Source organism: Mus musculus, chromosome 5 (assembly GCF_000001635.26).
Source record: "Mus musculus strain C57BL/6J chromosome 5, GRCm38.p6 C57BL/6J".
NCBI classification, from domain to species: Eukaryota; Metazoa; Chordata; class Mammalia; order Rodentia; family Muridae; genus Mus; species Mus musculus.
In genome coordinates, this window is record NC_000071.6 from 52,972,425 (window position 1) to 52,998,037 (window position 25,613).

General features: G+C 45.8%; 2 long non-coding RNA genes across 4 annotated transcripts; one reads left to right on the forward strand and one right to left on the reverse strand.

Annotated features, from left to right (window-relative positions):
- Nucleotides 1-587: 587 nt before the first annotated feature.
- On the reverse strand, nt 588-19,868 carry 5033403H07Rik (RIKEN cDNA 5033403H07 gene). Its single transcript, NR_040413.1, has 3 exons — nt 19,790-19,868; nt 18,165-18,313; nt 588-838 (listed from the first exon to the last, which is right to left on the reverse strand). It is a non-coding gene; the product is annotated as an RIKEN cDNA 5033403H07 gene (long non-coding RNA).
- Gm30301 lies at nt 2,345-23,726 on the forward strand. Of its 3 annotated transcripts, XR_376956.4 has the most exons (4): nt 2,345-3,318; nt 5,274-5,427; nt 21,637-21,746; nt 23,305-23,726. It is a non-coding gene; the product is annotated as a predicted gene, 30301 (long non-coding RNA). The 3 variants fall into 3 exon arrangements; XR_868420.3 differs by lacking the exon at nt 23,305-23,726 and having other exon boundaries at nt 21,637-22,322; XR_003955921.1 differs by lacking the exons at nt 21,637-21,746; nt 23,305-23,726 and adding an exon at nt 9,613-10,147.
- The last annotated feature ends 1,887 nt before the right edge of the window (nt 23,727-25,613 follow it).

Sequence of the window (25,613 nt, forward strand, 5' to 3'; positions counted from 1 at the left end):
ACTCTTGTCCAGAAATAAAGAAAGAAAAATTAATTTTATGAATTGAATTTAACTTATTTATCCCATTAGAGAACACAAAATTATAAATAAGCCAAAATGTGTTTATCTAGGTAAACTCAGATTCAAAATATTGTGATGAATGTCGGGCGCCTGCTTTCTCTGGGGCAATGTCCAGGAGAACTCCATATGGTTGTTTGTATTGTTTTTGCTGATACGCCTGGGATTGTTATTCCTTTTGGCTTCTGGATGCTTTCATTTACTATGGTTTATGATTGCTTCTCTGACTATCTCTCCTCCTGTCTTGGCTTAGAAGTTAAATATGTAATGTCTATTTGCTTGCTGGTTAATTATTGGCACATATGAATAAAGGCTTAGATGCAAACATTATTTCTATATTTCCCTCCACTGTACAAGTAGAATGTTTGTGCTCCTAACACCCTGTCTTTGTTGTTGGATGATATATATATATATATATATATATATATATATATATATACACACACACACACACACATATACATATATAACCTTTAAAATAAGAGCTGGTTTCCATTGTTATAGCTATAATTTCCAAGTCAATACTGTTTACTTTTCAGCCGTTTATTTTTTTAAATTATATTTATTTATTTTGTATGAATATACATGCTTGTGTTTGAATATTCATGGGGCAGTTTGAAGACAACTTCCACCAGGTGGGTCCTGGGAATTGAACTCTGGTCTTCAGACTTGACAGCAAGCTCCTTTTTCCACTGAGTCACCTCACCAGCCCTTCAATAATTTTTCAGTTCCCCATTTGCTTTTTTTTCTCTCACCCCTTCCTCTGGTTTTGTTTTTCTTGCTAAAAGGAAAAAAAATCACATGTGGTAATTTTGTTTAGTAAGGTGATGTTAGCAATAAAAATTCAAAGACTTTTATATCTAAAATATATTTTTCTACTCTCTCTGCTTAATGGCTTGGCTAGAAGGCTCTGCTGCCGTCTCTGTCCCCGCTGTGGGACTCCCATTTAAGACTGACTGTAGATTCTGCAATTCCTGCCCCTGTGAGCTGCATTCAGAATGATCTCCTTAAAGTCGCTTGTTAGTTTATTTATTCTGCCTTCTGATTTGTGTGTCATGTAATGTGCTCATTGAATTTTTAATTTAAATGGCTGTTATTTTATGTCTAGAAGCCCAGTTGGATTTATTTTGAATCTTCCCCTCCACCTTTGACGCCGTTCTCTCGTCTCCTCTGCTTAGCTTTCATACATTTCCCCTCCATGGCTGCGTGCCTCTTTGAGACGGTTTTGTGTGGCAGTTACTTTTCTTGTTACTGCGACCAAAAATGCCCGACCAAACCAGTTTAAGGAGAGCCAGGGATGGCCACTGGGTAAGGGCACTCACCTCCACTTCCAAAGACCTGAGCTCAGTGCGGATTCCCCGGATACAAACACTGGCAAGAGGGAGTTGACTCCTGAGAGTCGTGTCAGTACGGATGCATGCACGCGTGCACGCATCCACAGTAAATAAAGGCATCAATGTAAATTTTTTAAAAAGCAATTTAAGGAAGAGTGGGTTTAGGTAGTACAACCAATTTAAGCTTATCCCTGGCTAGCTTGCAAATAAATGAGACTCGGACTATGGTTTTTTTATTTGGCTTTGACAATTACTTGGGAGTCACTCCTAATCGACTCTTCTAACTGCCGACCTGGCCGCATCCCCGCTGCCTCCCCAGCAGTGTGCCCCAGATACTTGCTGTTTCTCCTGACTGCGAGCTCATGGTCCTTCTCCCCGCTATCCCAATCTGGGGTTTCTACCCCACCTTAATAAAAGGCACATTATTATTATTAATTATTATGCCTTAAACAGCACACGAGCTGAGAAGATGCTTACCCTCTATGCTATTAGAATCTACTTTCCTATTGATAACCCTGAGCTGTTACTAGGTTCTATCTCGGCTGCTCTTGCTCTCTTACATCAGCCCCCAGGGCCACATTTTCATGTCTCACTTAACCCATTGCGGCTTCTCTTTCCTCCTCACCTTCTTCTTCCTCTTTCTTTCCCTCTTGGTCTCTCCTCCTCCAATCAGAGCACTCCAAACCCACCTGCCTCTAATTCCTCCAGTAACTGGCTGTAGCTGATTTTATCTAACCAGCTTGCAAAGAAGAAGTCACTCATAGGCCTAGACCATCCAGTTATAGAATTTGGTAGTCCAATACATAGAATGGTTTGAGTATTCATCCATCTTGGTGGGAAAGGTGTTGGGGCAGGAGCCTGAGGCAGCTGGTGGCTTTAAACCCTCCAGCAGTAAGCAGAGATAGATGAGTGCCTCTTCTCTTCTCTTCTCTCTCTCTCTCTCTCTCTCTTCCCTAGTACACATGCGCATGCATGTCTGTGTGTGGGGGTGGGGTGGGGGGGATGTCAGAGAACACCTTTGTGAAATCAGTTGTCTCTTTGAGCCTTATTGAGGCAGGCCCCCTTACTGTTTCTCAGTGTATATTCTTGGTTAGTGGGTCCTTGAGCTTTCTGGTGATCCTTCTGTCTCTGCCTTCCATCTTGCCTGAGAAGTGCTGGCTTTACAGAGATGCACAACTACCAGTTCCAGCTTGTTTTACGCAGACTTCAGCAATGGGTCTCAGGTGTCAGGTTTGTACACTAAACCCCTTTACCTGCTGAGCCATCCTGCTGGCCCTTCACTTTCTCCTTTTCATTCAGTCCAGGGTCCCAGTCCATGAAATGCTCACAGTTGGAGTGGGTCTTCCCTCCTTATTTAACCTTCTTTGGGTTTGGGGAAGTAGCTTAGCACAGGAGAGGTCCAGAGTTGGATCTCAAACAAACACTGCGTAAGTCAAGCTTAGTGATACTTGGGAGAGGTAAGGACGAGGGTCAGAAGATCAAGGTCATCCTTCGCTACATGACAAATTCCAGGCTGGCCCAAAAATCAAGAAATGTCTCAAAAACAAACACTCCCCAAACAGTCGCTTTTATTGGGCAGATAAGTCAACCGGAAGTACTGGGTTCCATTCACAGTCCAGCAAACAAAACTCTGACTCTTTCCCCTACATCATCCTGTGCAAGGAAAGTAGTCACTAAACCCCAAGTACATGAGTGCCCCCCTACAATACGGTGGTAGTTCGCATAGAGCTGGACCAATGGACATGGACGCATGGACTCCGCAATCTGGTATCCAGCCTCCTTCCTGGCCCCGCCCCTCCCGGGAATCCCGGGAGTGGGAGGGGCTCCATTCACATTCTGACTACCTTTGCAGAGCTATTCAGTCTCTTCAGTTTAGGCTCTGGCACTGCCTAACCTCCTGAGCTGCTAATTGGACAAGGCTGTCCAGGTAAGAGACTGGTTGTCCTGACCAGAAGGTTGTTGTTTCCAACGGTAAGTTTCCATTCCTTGCACATATAACACAATGACCCCCACAGGAAACAGCCAACAGGTGTGTTCACAATCCATCACTAATTCCACTTCTAAGCAGGGTAATGACTGACCAAACAGCCTTAACTTAGAAAGGGAAGTGTGAAGACAAAATTCCAGTCATTCCAGAACTTAAATAAATCATTTATGAAAGTCAGGCAAGGGAATATAGATGCATGCCACCCCAGCACTTGGGAGGCCGAGCAGGGTTGTAAGTGTGACGGCAGCCTGGGCTACATATGGAGACTCTGTGATTAATTAATTTTAATTAACTGCTGACTATGAGGTGCTTATTTAGCAAGCATAGGCTGTGGGTTTAATCTCCAGCAACTCCTTCCCATTCTTAAAAATTGCCACTATGCCTGTTTCTTCAATAATGCACATGGATAAAAAGATACAGGTGGCTAGTATCAGGAAAATACAAACGAAAACTATAATGAGATATCTGGCACAATACAGAATAGCTGTTAGGAAAAAAAAATACTGATGAGAATGGGAGGAAAGGTGGGGGGGGGGCGTGCTGAAGAGCTGGCTTAGCGGTTAAGAGCACAGACTGCTCTTCCAGAGGTCCTGAGTTTAATTCCCAGCAATCATATGGTGGATCACAACCATCTGTAATGAGATGCAATGCCCTCTTTTGGTGTGTCTGAAGACAGCTACAGTGTAGCGTACTTACATATATGAAATAATAATAATAAATAAACAGAATAGGAGAAAAAGAAAACTTTCTTCATTCTGGTGGGAATGCGTGGAGGGAGGGCAGCATGGATGTTCCTCGAAATACTGAACTAGCCAAAGCATGTGACCCAGACATCCAACTGCTGGCTATATATATATATATATATATATATATATATATATATATATACACACACACACACACTCACAGGGACCGAAATCGACATATGAGATAGACACGTGCCGATGTGCCTGTGTGTGCTTATCTCAGGATTATTTACAAGCATTAAGATATGGAATAGACAAAGATGCTCATCAATCCCAGCACTCAGAGGCAGAGGGATCTCTGTGAGTAAGAGGCCAGCCTGGTCTATATAACCAGTCCAGGGACAGCCAGGGCTAAATAGGGTGATTCTGTCGATAGATAGATAGATAGATAAAAGAGATGCTATGGAGATGGTTCAGTGGGTAGTGTTTGAGTTCAGCCCTCCAACACCCCATAAAAAGCCAGCTGTGGTGGCACGTGCCTGTAATCCTAGTGTGGGGGGAGGCAGAGATGAGAGAATCCTGGAGACTCACTGACCAGCTGGGTTAGCCAATCAGTGATCTCCAACCTCGTGAGTTACCCTGTCTCAAAAAATACAGTGGGAGGGAGAGAGGATGGTGACCTCTGGCCTCCACACGTGTTTGTGCACACGCAACACAAAGACACGGGCATAAGAGACGAGAGGGCAAAGAAAATGTGAAACATGAAGTTTTAGTCGGGCATGAAGAAAAAAAAATACTGTCACTTGAAAAAAAAAAAAAGTCTAGAACTGAAGGATATGTGCTACATGAAATAAACCAGATGCAGGAAGAGAAGTTGCCCCGGGTTCTCAACTCAAATAGGATGGCGGTGATAAGAGGCTGGGAAGGAGTCGGAGAGATGGATTTGATCATTGCACACGATATATGCCCATGTTGGAATATGACATAAATACAGTTGATAGACATTAAACAGAGACAAAAGAAAAATTTAAAACCCCGAAGGCGAGTACCCAAAGAGAAGGATAACTCAGAAAGGAACTTCGGAATGGACTCTTGCGGAAGCGCTCCCAGCTTCCCTTGTCCCTAGAAACAAAGCTGAAAAGGGGAGGTGATTTTTCTTCTCCTCACACGGCGGAAAGTAATGATTCTGATAAAACTACCTTTCCACAGGGACTCAGTCTGAGACCCCTGCACGGAGGGCTAACTAGAACAAGCACTTGGAGCCGCAGCCTTGACGTTACCTGGCAGAGCAGACGCACCTGCACTTGAAGCTGAGCCCACTCCGCGTGGACCAACCCCACCACAAACAAGGAATGCCTCACTAGTAAGAGGATAAATGCATTGCATACTATTCACGAAAAAGAATTCCATTGGGGCAGGCGTGTGAACAGAAATGTGTTATCAAATGTGACGATAGCTGGTGGTAAAGGGAAGCAAAGAGAAGCTGCAAAAGCTGGTGGAGTTAAGCCCCGCCCCCCAGCCAGTGGGTCTTCCTGCCGCCCCTGATCCTGCCGCTTAGGAGGAGGTTTTGCTGTCTTTGGTTTTGTTTCTGAGACAGGGTCTGGCTCTACTGAGTATCCGTTTGGATTTTAGCTCTGCCACTTTGTGTGGACAAAGGCTCTTGGCTTCCTAGGTAGAGGGAGATAAAATCATGCCAACCGAAAAGTGTTATGGAGAGATGAAGGGGAAGCCCAAGTTCAAGTGTTCTTGGCTTTCAGTACTGTTTGAAATTGGCCGGGAGTTGCTGCTTAGTGGTGGAGCAATCTTCTAGACAGAATGTGGCAGTCACAGAACCTCACCCTTACTTGGTTTGCTCCTTGAGAGATCAAAGAGCTGTGGTCATAGGCTTTTAGCAAGTTGTCTCTTCTAGAAAAAAAAAACATTTATTTTTATGTATATGAGTGTTTTGTGTCATATATAATATATGCACCACAAGCATGCAGTGCCTGTGGAGGCCAGAAGAGGGCAGTGCATCCCCTCTAACTGGAGCTACCATGTGGGTACCTCACCCTAGCTCTCTTCAAGATCAGCTAATGGTACTTTTAACCAGCTGTCTGTACAGCCTTAATTAGTAAGTCATCTCTACTTACCCATCAGTTACACACATACACCACACACACCACATACCACACACTATTCCTTGAAGCCTGGTAGTTGGGCACTGGGGAGGCAGAGGCCTGGGGTAGAGAGAGAGTTCCAGGACAGCCAGAGCTACACAGAGAAACGTTGTTTTGAAAAACCAAAAACCCATAACAAAATATTCATTGTGTTTCTTTTCTTTTCTTTCTTTTTTTTTTAGGATTTATTTATTTATTTATTTATTTATTTATTTATTTATTTATTTATTTTGTATATGTGAATACAATGTCACTTTCTTCAGAGGCGGCAGAAGAGGGCATCAGATCTCATTATAGATGGTTGTGAGCCACCATGTGGTTGCTGGGAATTGAACTCAGGACCTCTGGAAGAGCAGTCGGTGTTCTTAACCGCTGAGCCATCTCTCCAAGCCCCCCTTGTGTTTCTGAAATGCAAATCTATTAGGAGCCTTAATTCCTGGTCTGTGCCACCCCTATGTTTGTGCATCAAGGAGGAGGTGGGTGATGTTAAAGGTGACTGATGTTCTAGGGCTGAGCTGGCATTCCCTGTCATCCCTGACCCTCCAGTCCTCTCCCAAAGACTACATCTGGTCCAGCAGCACAGAGTTTGGGGGACACAGTCTTGGGTTGAGATACAATCTCTTTTTCTAGTCACTTTATGATTTATAGCCAACTGCTTAAGCTCTGTGAGAGCCAATTTCCTGGTTTGTAAGACTTAGGAAAATAAACAAGTGCGCACCCCAAAGCTCCTAAGCCGTGCAAGAGACAATGCTTGAAAAACAGTTCCCCATTATGAGACCCTATCTCAAAAGAAGAAAAAAAAAAAAGCTTTACTGCCTAAAACAGGAGTATGATGAGATTCAGGCATCCCCTAGGGTAATGTAGGCAGCTCTCCTAGAGCTGTGTTTAGCCTCCTCGTGGGTAAAAAGGAAACAGTAACAGAATGTGGGGGCCTGTAAACCTGAGAGACTGGGAATTCTGGTTTGGGCTGGCACTGGCTGATACTGGCTGGCACAAGTGTTGGAGCCCTTTAAAGAAGGGAAGTTCTTTCTGGTTTCCCTTGGGAGGGAGGGTAATGTTGCTGCAGGTGCTGGGCTAGAGGTCTCCCAGTGAGCTGCATCCCAGCCCACTGTGATGGGAGAGGGTTGCAAGGTTCATGGGGCTGCTGTAAGGCAGACATGGGGGATGGGGGTCTGTGGCCCTTGAAGGACACTTTCTGCTTCCAATACACCCCACTTTCCTAACTGGCCCAGATACAAGTTAGAGTAAGATGTCCGTGTACTTTTCTCCAGACACAAATACAACCATCGACTGAGGCTTCCCGGAAGTACTCAAGGGTGAGCCATTTTAAGTGTTCTCAAACTGGTATGTCCAGGTAGCCAACCCCTTCCCTCTATGTCCAGGAGCCCAAGGGTCCTCTTCCACTTCCTGGAGGAGGTTGTTGTTGGTGAAGTAGAAAATGGTCTCCAAGGGCCAGAGAAGTAATTAGTTTCGTGCTACTAGAGCCCCTGTCATTAAAGGGCCAGGCACCCATTCCTCAATTCCTCACAAGCATTTATCTCCTACCTGTCTGACGAGTAGGCCTAGGAGGGGCTCCCTCTTCTGTTTTCTAGTTTAGGGTGTGGGAAAGACACCCTGTCCTCTTCCGGCCGGCCGGCTGGGGCATTGACCCCAGAAACAGCTGGAGTTGAAAAGGCCAGGCTGGTTTCAGGGAGGGGATGGGTTGGGCCCCAGCCAACTCCTTTCTCACCTTCTGGACCAGAAGAGATGTGTGAGTGAGGCAAACAGAGGAGAGAACCACTAAATATAGGCTCAACATTCAGTCTGCAGCAATATTGCCCTGATTCGGACCTTTGCAAGTTTTGTTTGTTAATACACTAAAACTATTTAGTTAATAACAACGAAATAGTTTAATCTGTTTTTTGTTTGTTTGTTTGTTTTCTTTTTTCTTTTTGTTCTTTAAGATTTATTTAGGGGCTGGTGAGATGGCTCAGAGAGTAAGAGCACTGACTGCTCTTCCAAAGGTTCTGAGTTCAAATCCCAGCAACCACTTGGTGGCTCACAACCACCTGTAATAAGATCTGATGCCCTCTTCTGGTGCGTCTGAAGTGAGCTACAGTGTATTTATGTATAATAATAAATAAATCTTTGGGCTGGAGCAAGCAGGGACTGAGCGAACAGAGTTGACCAAGCAGGGTTGGCTTGAGTGAGCAGAGGTCCTAAAAATTCAATTCCCAACAACCACATGAAGGCTCACAACCATTTGTACAGCTACAGTGTACACACATACATAAAATAAATAAATAAATAAATAAATAAATAAATAAATAAATAAATAAATAAATATAATTCTTTTTTAAAAAATCAGATCAGATCTCACTACCAGTGGTTGTGAGTCACCATATGGTTGCTGGGATTTGAACTCAGGACTTTTGGAAGAGCAGTCAGTGCTCTTAACTGCTGAGCCATCTTTCCAGCCCTTTTTTTGTTCTTTCAAGACAGGGTCACTCTGTGTAGCCCTAGCTGTCCTGGAACTCACTCTGTAGACCAGGCTGGCCTTGAATTTAGAAATCACCTGCCTCTGTCTCGCAAGTGCTGGGATCAAAGGCGTGTGCCACCACTGCCTGGATCATAATGTTTCTTTTTTTTTTTATTTTTTATGTCTTCACCATTGCTCTCTTCAGACAAACCAGAAGAGGGCATCGGATCCTATTACAGATGATTGAGAGCCACATGGTTTCTGGGAATTGAACTCAGGACATTCGGAAGATCAGGCAGTGCTCTTAACCACTGATCCATCTCTCCATGGCTCATGCTTTTAATTGCAGCAGTCAGGAGGCAGAAGCAGGTAGATGTTGGTGAATTATAAGGTAGCCTGGTTTGCCAAGTAAATTCCAAGCTAGCCAAGGCTACATAGTGAAAACTTGTTTCAAAATTAAACAAACAAAAATCATGGAAAGCACATAATATTTGATACTAGTATTTGCTGTATACTGTTCACTATTATACACTGTCTTCTTTGTTAAGGGGAAACTAGGGGCTCCTCATACATGCTAAGCATGCCCTCTGCCACGAAGCTCTACCCCAGTACTGTTTTGTTCTTTTGAGACAGGGTCTTCCTGTGTTAGCTAAACTGCCCTTGAATCCATGATCCTCTTGTAAGACCCTGCCACGTGCTGTGATTACAGGTGTGAGAAAGTATATCTAGCCTTTTAATTATTTTATAGTATTTTCATAAAAACCTGGCTTTGATGCAGGATGCCACCCAGAGCAGGGGGCTCACACATATTTGCTGCCTCCCTGTTGACGCTATTGATTTCATCCTTTTCTCTGGTGCTGATCAATGTTATATAGTCTTATTCAGCAAGGGCTACCACCAAGTATTATTTCCAGCCCATGATCTCCATCTATAGGCAGCAAAGTGGCTGGAGGCATGAGGATGTTGACATACTTGAAGACTCAAGACACTGAAACCAAACCTAGACACTGAGCCTGGGACCTGCTCATGTCTGGTGCTCACCTCTCACGATTCTGGAGACACCAGCTAGCAAGCAGATCCCAACCCACCAACGCAGACACTGGCTCTTTGTTACCTAGATTCAACACGGATGGCACTGGCTTTCCTAGCCAGCCGAGAGGTGGGTGTTCACAGAGGACTAGTGGGTGGAGGAACCAGAGATCTGCATGGAGATGCTAGACACTCACCTGTTAAGTTGCTCTGCAGAGGCTGGTGAGGGACATGGTGCAGGATGCTACATGTTAGTCTATTCAGGACACAACCTCAAAGTGGGAGAGTCCACTTCCTCTCACCATTCCTGCAGTGAGGTGCCAGCGGCTCCAGTTTTGAGCAAAGGCATTGACATCGAGTTATTTACCAGAATATTCTACATGCCTGTGCCTCTAGTCTCCAATCTGCTTTGAAAATTTACAATGCCATTTGGTGAGAGAGAGAGAGAGAGAGAGAGAGAGAGAGAGAGAGAGAGAGAGGTTGAAAATGAAGATTTGTTGTAAGTGATCTTTCTGACCACCCCAGAGGCCCTCATTTACATTCAAGTTGAGCACCCCGAATGTGTAAATCAAAATGGACAATGCTCAAAATCGAAAACATTCTGAGTGCGAATATGGTAAATAAAAATGAAAAAATTCCACATCTGTCCTTATGGGACAGAACCTGGTCACAGAACACAGGTACACTCAAAACATTACATAAAATTATCTTCCAAGTTGGAGAGCTTTGGGGCCTCAGCCCCGGGGGAGAGGCTGAGCCCGGAGCCAAGTACTTCCAGCTCTGACACTCCAGTTCTCGCCTTTCCCAATAGAGTGAAGAGCCCTTTGTGAACAGCTAGGAAGTATACAGATCCTCAGGTCAAAAGTGGTCAAATAATTGCTTACAATGTGACCTTAGGCAAGAGCCTGCGATTTCCTAAATCCCAGCCTCCCACATGGGAGAGGTTGTCAAAGGGAAGCCCTAAGTATCTTAGCCTTAAGATCCTGTAATTCTGTGCAATATTCATGTTATTGGCAGGCTGTATGCATTAACCCTTATGCTGTGCAGTGGCTTCAGGCCATGTGTGTATATAAGGTGTGTTGCGTGTAGTTTTAAATAGCTACTGCCTTTGCCAGGGGCAGGCTGAGCTACCAGCCCCTCCTGGCTTCTGTTTTGCTTTACTCTCCTTTAGCTCCGGGAGGTGACCTTGCTACTAGCCCATTCCCATGACTCTTAATTGAATCTGAGGATAAAAGACACACACACACACACACACACACACACACCACACACACACACAAGTTTACAACTTGCCTTCTAGGCACAATTGCTGGGTGCAGATATCTCCTACCCGGAAAAGTGTGTCCTTATCAATTTATTATCTCTGTCTCTCCACCAGCCATAAACTTAGTGGCTAGTCCCACCTAGCCCCTGCCAAACATCTTTGGCCATCTGCCTGTAGAGGAGGCTACTTGCCCAAGCTCTCTCCTGAGACCTCACATGATTGCTGTTTTCTTCTTCTTCCAAAGCATGACAGAAAGACCACTCTCCTTCCTTGTGTCTCCTTTTCCCCCTGGGACCTGGAAGTCCCATTTGTACCTTCTGCCCAGCAATGGTACAAAGACTTCTTTACTGACAAATCAAGAACCAGTTCAGAAACAGGATGTTAATATTAGAACCTCCCTTACAAAGGTTAGTTACCTTTCTTATAGCTATAACGAAATGCCAATAAAATCAGTAAATCCATTATTTTTCTATTGTTGTGATAAAACACCATGACCAAAGCAACTTATAAAATAAAGTTTATTTTGAGCTTATAGTTTTAGAGGGTTTGGATCTACGGTGGAGGGACAGAAGGGCAACGGGTGGTAAACACCACAGCTGGGAACACACATCTTGAACCACAAGCAGAAACAGGGTGAACGGAAAATGAGGTGTGGCTTTTGAAACCTCAAAGCCCACCCTTAGTGATGTAATTCCTTCAGCAAGGCTACACCTCTTAAACCTACCCAATCAGCTCTATTAACTGGGAACAAGTCATTCGAATGCTCTAAGACTACGGGGATGTCTGATTCAAACCACCACAAGTAGTTTAAGGAAGGACGGGTTTCTTTTGCCTCATGGTTTTGAGGGCATGGTCCACCCTGGCAGCAGGAGCTTGGGGCAGCTGGTTATACTGTATCTACAGCAGAGAGAGGGCGTGATGGGACCGGAAGCAGAGAGCGTGGTCTCAGACTCAGTAAACGTTCACTGAGTGTGTATAAGAGGCAATTGCTGGGAGCTGGCTCTGCCATTATGAACACCGGATGCTCTTCCAGAGGACCCAGATGAGATCCCTGGCACCCACGTGGCAGCTCACAACCTTCTGTAACTCCAGTCCCAGAGCTAAAACTCCCTTTTCTGACCTCTGTAGGCACTGCATGCATGTGGTACAGATACATTGGTGCAGGCGAAACACCTGTACACATAACCAAGTTATTTTAAAAATAAAAGAAGACGAAGCACTAGTTTTCACACCTAGCTTTCTATGCGGGTGCTGGGCTTGAAGTCATCTCCTGGTGCTTGGGTGGCAAGCGCTTTCCTAACTCAGCCGTTTGTTTGTTAGAGAGGGAGTCTCCTACAGTCTAGGCTGGCCCTCTGAACTTGCTATGTAGCTAAGTTTGGCCGTGGACTTCTGATTATCCCACGTCTACCTTCCAAGTGCTAAGGTTTCACTAAGGTTTCAGGTTTGTACCACCATGCCTGGCTTTCACGGTTTCGCTGTGGTGGGGCTAGGGATGGAACCCATGATGCATGGTGGGAAACCACTAACCATTGAGCTACGTTTCCACACCTGTAGCTGCGTCTGCATTTGCTTTGTAGCCTAGGATAACCTTGAATGCCTATTTATAACTCCCGGCCCTCCTGTCTCCGCTTCCCTGTGTGCTGAGGCTGCACACCATATCCAGATTAACTGAGTTATTTTTATTTTATTTGAGTCAATTTTAAAGTAGGTGTTTTAGCAGGGTGGTGGCACACACCTTTCCCAGCACTTGGGAGGCAGAAGCAGATGGATCTCTGTGAGGTGCGGACCAGCCTGATCTACAGAGGGATTGCTAGGAAAGCCAAGGCTACACAGAGAAACCCTGTCTCAACAAACAAACACCCCAAAAGTGAGTAATAATAACAATAATAAAATAACAAAGTAGGTGTTTTTAGTTTTTTAAAACTGTTGTTGGTATAAGTGTTTTGTCTGCATGTATATCTGTGTACCACACACTTGCCTGATATTGAGAAGGACATGAGCCTCTTCATGGGTGCTGAGACTCAAACCTGGGTCCTTTGCAAAAACAAGTGATCTTAACCACTGAGCCATTTCTCCGCCCAGGTATCTTTACTTTTAAGCGAAAGGGCAACTGTGGATTTTGCATTTTTTTGTTTGTTTTAATCTTTTTTTTTTTTTTTTTTTTTTTTTTTTTTGGTTTTTCGAGGCAGAGTTTCTCTATATAGCCTTGGCTGTCCTGGAACACACTTTGTAGACCAGGCTGGCCTCGAAATCAAAAATCTGCCTGCCTCTGCCTCCCGAGTGCTGGGATTAAAGGTGTGTGTCACCACGCCCCGCTTAATCACATTTCTGCTCTACTAAAAACACCTGAGAGGGGCTGGAGTGTAAAGCCATTTACATGCTGCTCACCTTGTTCCAGAAAGGGTCTCAGGCTGAGATAGAGAGTCACAAAGTGACTCTGCTAGTCACTGCTAGGAATTACAGGCAGTGGGAAGGTTAGTCATTGTTCATCAATTCCATCTCTCAACTGTAAAAACTTAATGTACCTAGGGCTGTGGCAGGAGCCTTGAGAACTTGATGCCAACTTGATTTGCACAGGAGTATCCTGTCTTAAAATAAATGAATAAATAAATAACAATGGGACAACAGAATTCTTGTAAAGCTCTTAGTGTCAAGGTTCTCTCCCCAGTGTAACAGTTAGTCTCTATCCTGAAAATATTAACCAGCCCCTGACCATGCTTAGTCAGTCGACATCCTAACTCGTCTGTGGCATCTTCCTGAGGACGCCATGGTGGGGTGTTTACGTTATGCTGTTAGTTTGTCACTATTGGCACAGTGTGCACCTCACCGACATGTGCATGTTTAAGTATAGTCGGTAGGCATCTTCCTGCAGCCAGTGAAAGGAAGATGTGAGTGGCTCTGTCCATTAAGCAGCCAGTGAAAGGAAGATGTGAGTGGCTCTGTCCATTAAGCCCGTTGCTTTGTGGGTAAATGGCAGTTGGGGCCCAGCCCCTCTGCTGTTCCCATGGGAGGTGCTGAGCTTGGTCATGAAGGCAAAAACTGTGATGCTCTGGGGCTGCTGTAGCCTCCATGTTTCTCTTATCACACTGGGACACCAAAGACAAGAGTCCTGGTTCTTTACCAGGAAAAACAGTCAGGTGAGGTGTTCTATACATTATAGTCAATAGGGATGTGTATATAATGACAGTCCCTAGGGTTAGGACGGATCTAAAAGTAAATCCTTATTGCCTACAGCATGAACCAAGCACTCTGTATCAAAACAAACAAAAACAAACAAGCAAACAAACAAACACCAGGCACAGCCGCCCAAGCCTTTAAATTCTAGGACTCAGGAAACAGAAGTTAGGTAGACCTCTGTGAGTTTAAGCCCAGCCTGTACTATGTAGCAAATTCCAGAACAGCCAGGGCTACGCAATGAGACCCTGTCTTAAACTTTTTTCTGTTATATGAAACCTAAGCAATGGTAGCACACTCTTTCACACTCCGGAGGCAGAGACAGATGATCTCTGAGTTTGAGGCCACTCTGGTCTATAGAACAGGACAGCCAGGGCTACACAGGGAAACCCTGTCTCCAAAACAAAACAAAACAAAAGCAACAACAACAAAATTCTACTATATAATAAAACAAACAAGCTAATCAAGAGAGTGATTTCCAGATTCTAATAGAGCTGGATGTGGGACCTACAAATGGCTTAGATCCTGTGTCCTTTGGTTTGGTTTGGTTTGTGGCCTGTTCTACTGAAGGACCCAGAGATCTCAGCTTCAGGAGAGAGGATGATGGTAAGTAGAGACTTATTTCACACTCTGTGCCCTGGATGAGATTGTCGAAGTGGGTGCACTCAGAGACCCTTTGATACCCTGACATTTTCCAAAGAGTTGTTTTTCCCCTGGGCAAGTCCCTCAATACCTCCAGCACAGATATTTTTTTCCATCATCATGCAGGGATACTGTTTATCAGACATTATTCTCATAATGAACAGAGCTAATCTTGCACGAAGCAATGCAAGCTCAAACACTGGGCAGACAGCAGGTATGCTGTATCAAGAGCAGCTAAAGGAACAGCACAATCATTTTTATTAAGCAGCTACTATGTGCCAGGCACCACACTTAGCACACTGCCTTCAGAGCTTGGTGAATGCTCATGGCAATCCTGTGTTAGGTGCTTAGTTCTATTTCTCAAATCTGAAAACGATCTTAAAGGAGTAGTTTCTAACTAAGACACAAGTAGGGAGTCAGGCCCAGGGATGGCTGCCTGGCTCAGGAAGCAAGTTCTTCCCCCAATCCCCCCCAATACAGGGTTTCTCTGTGTAGCTCTGGCTGTCCTGCAACTCTGTAAACCAGTTGGCCCAGAACTCAGAGATCCATTTGCCTTTGCCTCCTGAGTGCTGGGATTAAAGGTGGCTACCACAACTACTGTTTCTTTAAGGTTGGGAATCAACCCCTAGGCCTTGCATTTGTCAGGCAAGAGATCTACCTTCCTCTGCCTCCTGAGTGAATGCTGAGATTGAAGAGACACAACTCCATGCCTGGCATGCCTCCAACTCCGGAGTGCTGAGATTATAGACATGAGACACCGTGCCCAGTTTTGACTGAAGCTCACTTCATAGCCTGTGATTGTTGGGGTTCAGGAATCGCCACACAAACCATATGAACACCAATCTCATTTAAGCATGAATAGTTTATTGAACACACACCCTGGTACTGAGTAGATCAGGACCACAAAAAGGAATCGAGAACCTAATTGGGGTACCAGTCTGTTCTCAGGGTGGGCTTATAAAGAAACACACACACACACACACACACACATACACACACACACACTGAGCTCATATGCAGGTGCAGGTAGTGTTACCCAGTGGTCAGCACTGACTCAAGGCATTTTAGACTTAACTGTTCATATTGACCTTTAACTTGATGGGTCCTATATAAAACTTTGTGGAATTTCTTAAGATTAACAAACCTCAGATAACTCAGAACATAACAGGGCATGTGGTCAGCATGACCTTGCTGTGAGCCAGCCAATGACTGGCATGCATATTACAGCAACAATATGAAATAGCTGGTAGGCATGGAACAAACAAAACAGCTACAGCTATTCTTGGGGGATGGGGTCAGACCACAACACGATGCCCTCAAACTCTTGGTGATCCTCCTGCTTCAGCAGCCAAAGTGTTGGGATTACAGGCATAAGACATACACACTCAGCTCATACCTTTTCAAATAAATGATCTATATGTATGTGTGTATACATGTGTATACACATATATGCACATTATCTATTTTTTTTGAGACAGGTTCTCTCTATTAGGTAGCACTGGCTTTCCTGGAACTCCCTATGTAGGTGAGGCTAGCTCCAAACAGAGATCCACCTGCTTCTGCCTCTGGTTGAACGCTGGCATTGAAGGTGTGTGCTACCGCACTCAGCATGCAGACATTACTTTCCAGCTCTTTCTCCATTCTGGAATTTGGGCAGGGCACTTTCCTCTGTGGCTCTTCAAGTTTCCACCATCTAATGCCAAGAACAGACTTAACGCCCTGGCTTTCTGGGTTGTATACTGAGTGCCTTCAGCATGTCACCCCTTCTGAGAAATCCCTCCTGGCACCTTTGAGGCAAACTTTCATGACATCAGAGATGCCCAGGGTTCCAGAAAGTCCAGCTGGCTCCAGGCTTAGGGCACAGACAGGGTCAATAAACCCAGAAGCATGCACCTGCATTCTGAAGAGGGAAGAGAACTCAGGCCAGGGGCCTGGGCTTGGGACTCACAAGCTCATTTTCTGCTGTGTGGCCTGGGGCATCTCACCAAATGACCTGCCTCACCCTTATTCACCTCCACACTTTTATTTTTATTTTTTTTAAATTAAAAAAAATTTTTGGAGATAAGGTTTTTCTATGTACCCTTGGCTATCCTGGAACTCATTCTGTAGACCAGTCTATCTCACAGAGATCCACCTGCCTCTGCCTCTGGAGTGTTGGGATTAAAGGCATGTGGCCACAACCACTTGGCCTGAAGGAATTCTTAAAAAGACAAAGGGTGTGGCAGCTCACTCCCTGTTTCCAGGAGGTTTGAGGCTGGAGGTGGCCAGCCTGGGCTAAGTGCCTTATTTGGATATCTCTGCTTTGGTTCTAGTTTAGTTGTTATTTGGAGGTAGGCTCCTGCTATTTAATCCAAGCTGGCCAAGAATTCAGGACCCTTCTTTCTCTACTTCCAGAGTGCTGGGATTATTGTGTGTCACTCCACAGTTTGATAGCCATGGCACACATGGATCTGGGTTCTGAAGGTCTACCGACATTCCAGTTAATCACCATCTTAGCCGGGCATTCTCTTACTCCTCATGGCCGTTACGGTTACCGGTAGGTGTAGAATCTGCCAATTCACTGTGGCGGGTATGGTGCTAAGCACAGCAGTGAGCAGCTGAGAGGATGCTAAAGATCAACCTGGGAGATGTAGCAAGACATTGAAACAGGGTCTCATCTTGTGGTCTGGATGGACCTATAACTCACTCTATTGTCCTGGTATATCCTTGAACTCATGGTACTCTTCCTGCCTCCGCTTTCTGGGTGCTGGGATTACAGATGTGAGACACTATGACTGGCTGTAAAGTGACTCCCTACTGTTAAGAAAGGAAGGATGGGCCGGGCGTGGTGGCGCACACCTTTAATCCCAGCACTCGGGAGGCGGAGGCAGGCGGATTTCTGAGTTCGAGGCCAGCCTGGTCTACAAAGTGAGTTCCAGGACAGCCAGGGCTATACAGAGAAACCCTGTCTCAAAAAAACAAAAAACAAAAAACAAAAAACAAAAAACAAAAAACAAAAAAAAAAAGAAAGGAAGGATGGTAGCGTATGGTGGCTAGGCGGGCAGGGGTATTGGAGGCAGGAAGACTGGGTACACACTGCTGCTGTTGACTAGCTGTAGGAATGAAAGTTCACTCGAACTCTCACGCCTCTGGAACACAGGGATAAATAAAGACAGGCCCAGCTGTGTGTGCTTCTTTGAGTTTATGGTGATGAGAACTTGGGAGATGGCTTCAGAACACTTGCTTTTCCGGGGGAGGATCGGATTTTGGTTTCTAGTACCCACTCCAAATGGCTCACAACTATTTATCACTCTAGTTCCAAGTCCTCAACCCTCTCTGGCTTCCAGGATACCTGCACATATGTGCTATTCACTCACATACACAAACATGGGCTTCACCTGCAATCCCAGCACTTGAAGGGTCCAGAAGAGATTGGAATTTGAGGAGCTTTTGCAGAGAGCTTGGGTATCTGCTGTGGTCTTCCTAGAGGCTCAGCAAGTTAGAGGTTACCCTTGGCTAGAGAGCGAGTCTGAGGCCACGTGAGTCCCTGTCAAAAGAAGGGTGAGGTGTGTGTTGGTGAATTGCACACAGGAAGCAGGAAGTACTTCTCTGGAAGGAAAGAGACAGAAAGGACAGAGAGGCTGCGGCCTTCCAAGCTCTCAGGCACGGAGCAGTCACCAGATTCCTTTGAATTCCAATTTCCTCATTTGCACACCTCCGGCTTATCAGAAAATTCCAGATTTACCCAGACGAGGAGCCCTTCCTTATCTTGGTTTACTGCTGTTTAGATTCCCAGAGGAAAAGGCAAAGACTTCCATGGAGTTGGGAAATGGGCAAGAGGTCAGCGCCTCCCCTGGTTAATCAGGCAGTGAGAGAGTTTGAATTTAAAAGGAGGCAAAGAAATCTCACTTGAAATCAGGAAAAAGCTGAGAATAATGTTCTAGTCAAAAATGTGTGGACTTTGGGTTGGTGAGATGGCTTAGTAGGTCAAAGGGTTGCACAAGCCTAATGACCTCAATGCCATCCCGAAACCAACAGTGACCAGGAAAACCAACTGCAGCAAGTCTGAACTACACACACACACACACACTCACACACACACACACACACACACACACACACACACACACACACTCACACACTCACTCACACACACACACTCACTCACACACACACTCACACACACACTCACTCACACACATACACACACTCACTCACACCACACACTCACTCACACACATACACACACACTCACTCACACACACACTCACTCACACACATACACACTCACTCACTCACACACACACTCACACACATACACACACACTCACTCACACACATACACACACTCACACACACATATACACACATACATACACACTCACACACACACTCACACATACACACACTCACACACATACACACTGACATTCAAACATACACATGGGCACACATGGGCACACATACACACTCACACATACTTACACACATGTGTACATGGACACACACATATTTACACACACATACATGAGTGCACACAGACACACACATTTATATATGTGAGCACATGGACACACATACACACTTCACTCACACATGCACACACACACTGACATTCAAACATGCATACTTGTGCACACATAGACAGACATACACACACATACACACTCACACACACACACACACACATAGAGACATGGGCACACAAATAAACAAGACTAGTGATGTTTCTCAGTGGTAAAGGTACCTGCCATCAAAACCTTAGTCCCATCCCCAGAGCCCACATAGTAGAAGGAATCGACACCCAAAAATTACCTCCAACCAACACACACACACAGGGGTATGTGGACGCCTCTCTCTCCAATAATTAAAAAACATAATTAAAAGTGTTTAAGAGCTGGGGGAAAACCCAATATTCCTCCTCTTGTAACCAATATCACAGAGACCTGAGACCCTCCCCCCCGCCCCCAGCAGTCAGGAGGATCAGAGTGCACTGCTTTTTTCTGCTGAAGCCTCTCTGTACCTCATTTTGTAGAAGGTCCTTCGGACTCTTCCGGGATGGAGGGCAGCTTTGCTTTTGGTCCTCCATTCTTTATAAAATCTGCTCCCAATTCTTCCTGCTCCTGTTTTCCTGGCCTGCTCTCTAACTTGTCTGGGCCTGAGTTTTAATGATTATCCAGAGATCAGGGCTCCCTGCTCTGATAGCAGGTCCAGTTTCAGGCAAATCAATGCTAGTATTGGTTTAAGTTTAAAGATAAACCAAGAGTTTAGCAAGACGCCCATGCGTGTGGTTTCTGAGCATAGCATTTGTCATTCCCGTGGCAGTGTGCTATGGGAGACAGTGGAGCCCACGGTGACCCTAGGGGTCTGTTTCCCACTTTTAGATAAGACGGTAATTCTTGGGAGCCAAGTCTGGTGTCTCATGCCTATGCACTGAGCACTCCTAGGTTGCAGCTGGAGAACTGCCATGAGTTTGAGGACAGTCAGGCACGGAGGAGCACACATCTCTGATCTAGCCTATGGGTAGACGTGGAGTATATAGACAGAACAGGCTGAAAGCTAGTTACTCTGGTGTGCACTGCACAGTGGTAGAAACGCCACCAGAGACACTGCCTCTACAAGACAGATGGCATAAGCCAGCTTCTGAAGTTTGTCCTGTGACTTCAAGGTAGGTTTGATGTTTATAAACAAACACACTGCCGGGCAGTGGTGGCACACACCTTTAATCCCAGCACTTGGGAGGCAGAGGCAGGCGGATCTCTGAGTTCGAGGCCAGCCTGGTCTACAAAGTGAGTTCTAGGACAGCCAGGGCTACACAGAGAAACCCTGTCTCAAAAAAAACAAAACAAAACAAAACAAAACAAAACAAAACAAAAAAACCAACCAAACAACCAAACAAAAAAAAAAAAACCAAACACACTTCGATTTGAGGTCACATCTGGGAGTAACAGAGAATAGAAATTTGAAGTTGGAATATAGCTTATTGGCAGGGCCAGCCCTTACCAATGAGGCATGAAGCCCTGAGTTTGACTCTTTTGTTTGATTTGGTTTTTGTTTGTTTGTTTGTTTGTTTTGTTTTGTTTTTTAAAGGTAGGGTTTCTGTGCATAGCCCTGGCTACCCTGGGGACTAGCTCTGTAGATCAGGCTAGCCTCAAACTCAGAGATCCACCTGCTTCTGCTCCCCCAAGCACCACCACCACCACCTGGCCTGAGTTTGATTCGTAACAATTAACAAATGAACACAAGCAAAGCAATATGGGAGCAGATGAACCATGGGGCGCTGTTCGAATTGAAAACCAGATTTGTATATGTGCCTTTCAATACGACCTTGAAATGCAGTCTCACAGAGGAATTACAGAATGTGCTAGGCACTATGGAAACCCTTTACAATGCAGAATGCAACTCTGAAGGTAGCTACTCCAAGCCAACACCACACCTCTAGGAAGGAGGAATTAATTGTCCAGTTTTCTACACAGCATCTTGACTTTCAAGTTAAACTTTATATGATTGAGTTACAGTAAACAGTAGCCACTTAGCTTGTCACCAGCCCCTGCTCTTAAAAAATGAACAGTCTGAAGAGCTTTTATAAGAACAATATTACAAACAGATGTTATTTGCTTTCTGAACTGAAGAGCTGATGCTGTAAGAAATCAAACGGAACTGTGACCCATCAGTCCTTGCTCAACTTCCCCCAAACATCTCGTTTGCTCCTCCGGCTCAACTCAAATACTCTTGGGAAATGCTAAGTGAAATATCCTCTTTGGTGCCTCAACTAGAACAGTGGCAAAGTACCCCGAAGGACTGAGAGCCAACATGGGAGAGGGCCCTTCTGATATTGCTACTGCTAACCTGAACTTTTGTATTGAACAGAGATATGAAGCAAGACTTACGGCTCACCGTCCAACTTGGAAACTTCCAAAGCAGGTTCCAAGAACGCAGTTGTGTTGGCTTCTCTGTTGCCACGGACCTCGGCTGGCACTGTAAGAGCAGAACTCCCTCGTCCCACTCATGATAGCATTCACGCCTCCCTGATCCCTGGCTTGTACATTTTTATCTACCCAATTACTATTCCTCACTCCTCCAACTTCCCAGAAAGCTTTTGGCCCTGGTGAGAATCGGGCAGCTGTAGTGCCCATTAGTCTGTTATGGGGACTGGATCTTAGCCGCTTGAGGCTGCTTCCTTATGACCTGGAAGATGTCGCCTCCAGTTGTCTTTCTGGAAAACCATGTTGTATGAGATTTCACAAAGCTTCAGGCTTTAGAGCCCTCTCCTTATATCAACTGGGGACTTGGGCACATTTTTGCACTCCCTTGGGAATTATTGTCTGGCAGTAGAATTACTGCTGATTATCTTATGGTTTTACAACTGTGTGAGGTGGCTTTGTATCAGTTCTGGGCTGAGATTGGAGAGTGGCTGTCCTTCAGGAGTTTAAGACAAGGAGTTATCTGTGAAGTAGGCAATACAAGTAGGAGAGCCAAGGAATTATGCCCAGAAAGGGGATCTTATCTTGCTTCTAGGTCAGCCCTTTTGTGAAGCCAGTGTCTCAGCACGTGGAAATGAGGGTTGGAGATTCCGTGTATGCAACAATTCCAGATCCTACTTCCCAGCTAAAAGTGCACTAACAGTGTCTGCTGGGGACTCCCTGACACCATATGCTAGATCTGGTTCCCAACATCACATTTTTTTTTTTGACAGAGTCTGGATGTCCTGGAACTCACTATGTAGGCCAGGCTGGGCCCAAAGTCATGGATCCCTGGGCCTCTGCCTCTCATGTGCTGGGAGTCAAGTGATGGACCCCCATACCTAGACCCCTCAGTGTTTTTAGCAGACAGAGCTGCGGGCTACTGTTCACACTATGGTGTCGCTTGCTCTATGAGCCCTAGCTCCTGACCCTGGCTGAGTGAGGTGAACGAGTTAGGCTATAAGGAACTTATGTTCTCTCTCTACAAAGAGAGAGGCCTGTCTTGGGGTTCTGCCTGCATTAGTGACAGCAAAGAGGTTCATGAAGAGGCTCAGTGTGGTGGTATACACCTGCGACCCCGTCACTAGGAGGCTAAAATACGAAAATCGTATACTCTAGGCCAGCTGGAGTTACATAGACTCTGTTTTGAAATAAATGAAATAAAATCAAGACAGCACGGGAGCCCCTTTTTTTGATTGTAGACATTCCTGGATCTTCAGGGTTGCTCCCTCCATCCAGGACCTCCCCCATGTCAGTGTCAGATGGGGACACTTGGCCAAGACATAGCTCCAGCTGGGCCAGGGATGTAGTTCAGTGGTAGATTCCAGGCCTTGAGTTTGACCCCCACAAAAACTGTGCTTTGTTGTTGTGTGTGTGGGAAGGGGATATGGGAGAGGACCCAGCTTTTCATATGGTACTAGGATCTGGCGCAGGGTCACAGGAGGTCTGGGCAGCTGAGTGATAAGCTGTTCTGAAGGCGAGATCCTGCCCAGTCCAGTCATTTGGCATCAATACGGGGCTCACAGAGGGTCCAGTCTGTTACACCAAACCTCTCCAACTCCTTGCTTCCCTCTAGGGCTCCTCTCAGAGGCAAAGGCCACCAACCAAATGGTCCTGGGTCTCACATCATAAACCCTGAGATATAATATTTATTGCCCTTCTGCAAGAAAGATGTCGAAATGAAGAAGAAATAATAATTCTAAATCTCACAGGAGGGCTTGGGCAATCGATGAGGTACTTGATATGAAATAGTTTGGACTCCCTGGGAAGCAGAGTATGGCATAAATTTGGGCTTCATCGCTGGATGGACCCCCATGCTAATACCTGATTGCAGTCAATGAGACACTTGCTTGCCTGTGTAGATGGCGGGACTGTGTGGGTTATGCTTGGATCTCAGGATAAAGTCATTCTGCTCAATAAATCTGTGGCCTTGGTGTAACCCTGGTGCATCAGCTTCAATGGTGTAACCATGGTGCATCAGCTTCAAGTGCCCCCCCACCCAGCCTTCTTCTTTTCTTCTTTTATTTATTTATTTTTTTCCTCTGTGACAAAGTCTCTTAATGTAGCTTTAGGTGGCCTGGCTAGTTTATACCACTCTGCAATCCAATCCTCCTATCTCTGCCTTCTGGGCACTGGGATTACAGGCATGAACCATTGTGCCTGGCAGCCCCTATCCCCTTTGAAGCAGGGATTCACACAGCCTAGGCTGGTCTCAAACTAAGTAGCTGCTGAGAGTGGTGTCCTCCTGTCACATCCTCCTGGGTGTTGAGGTTACAAACATGTGCCACTCGTAGCTTCTTGCCATCAAATGCTGCCTGAGGACAGTATCACCGTACTGAAGTCATCTCTCCACGGCTTCTAACTCAGAGCTGGAGCCCAAGCCTCTGCCTTTGTGACTCTCAATAATGTGGATTCCTTGAAACGCCATGGCCGTGATGGGATGCTTTGACTAAAGGAACCTCAGCCACTCCTGTGTTTTGGTAACAGTTGGATTCTGTGGGACTAACAACCGCATTCCTGGTTCACTGACCAAAAAGAATAGCGGCTCTCTGAGCATTCCCCCCTCCCCTCTCAGGAGCCAGAGTTCTTCAAAGGAATTCCCACTCTTTGGCCCTCATCCTGATCAGCCTGCCTGCTCATTGTACCAAGATGCAGCAGTCGAGGCCACTTGTCCCCTGTGTTCCCATCGTCACTGGCTGGTTCTCTTTTATCCACTCTAGCTGTCAGCAGCATTTGATCCCACGTACTGCTTTGCCTCGGAGCTCTCTGCCAACTCGGCCTCCAGACAGAACATCAGCTCTCCCACTCTCTGCCCACGTGGCTCAGCTCCTGGGGCCACATTGGTTTCTACCAGAGGTTTGGCATATGAGAGCCGCAGGTCAAGTCAGCCTGTGCAGGTTCTCACGGACTTTACTGGATGGAGTGCAGTGATGTCTACTGCTCACTTGCGTCTGAGGATGCTTTGTGCTATGATGGCAGAACGAAGTGGTGGCAACAAGGGGCGTGTGGCTCATGAGGGTGAAAACATTTACTGTGTGGTCCTAGTGAGAACGTGTGCAGAAAAATAGCGTGGACCATCTGGGGATGGCCACGCCTCCTCCCCACTGGCCACTCCCAGTCTCCCTTGATTCCCCTCATTTTCCCAACTGACTGCTAAGCCTCTGCCCTTGAACTCCTCCTATACTTTGGCTGAGTGCAACCAAACCCAGACACGCCCCCCCCCCCCCCCCCCCCCCCGCGCACTCCTCCATTTTATCTCTTTCTAGAAGGATCTCACGCGGCTGAGGGTGGCCTTGAGCTCCTGGTCCTCCTTCCTCAACATCTCAAACACTGGGATCACATTTAGGCACCACCAAACCTGACTTACGTCTATGCTTTCACATCCATGGGTTTAGGTCCAAGCTCCTCGATAAATGGCAAGGTCTCTGCTTCCAGTGGGCTTGAACTCCTGATGAGCCTGCAAGCCTGATGAGCCTGCAAGCCTGCTCCCTCAGCAGCTCCTCTCCTGTCAGTTAGTGGCGGCTTCCTACTTGCTCAGACCAAACACAGATGCTGCCTGGATTAGAAAGTGTCACAAGGTGGAAATGTACCCTGCCATCTTAGTGTCCTGAGCATGCTGGCTAGCCTGGCCTGACTCAGTTACCTTTGCCTACAATTTAGCTACAAAGTTATCAAAGATAAAGCCTACTTCTGTTATATGGCCTTTATCTATTTACTTGTTTATCTATTTATGAGACAGGGTCTCCCGCCAGTTGTCCTCTGACCCAGCTGCCCACATACCCACATACCATATACCTGTGAGCCTGGAAGCTGTAAATTTGAGCCATTTCTTTGCATAGAATACTTTCAAATTGACTGGTTCCCCACCCCCACCCCCCCTTTTTT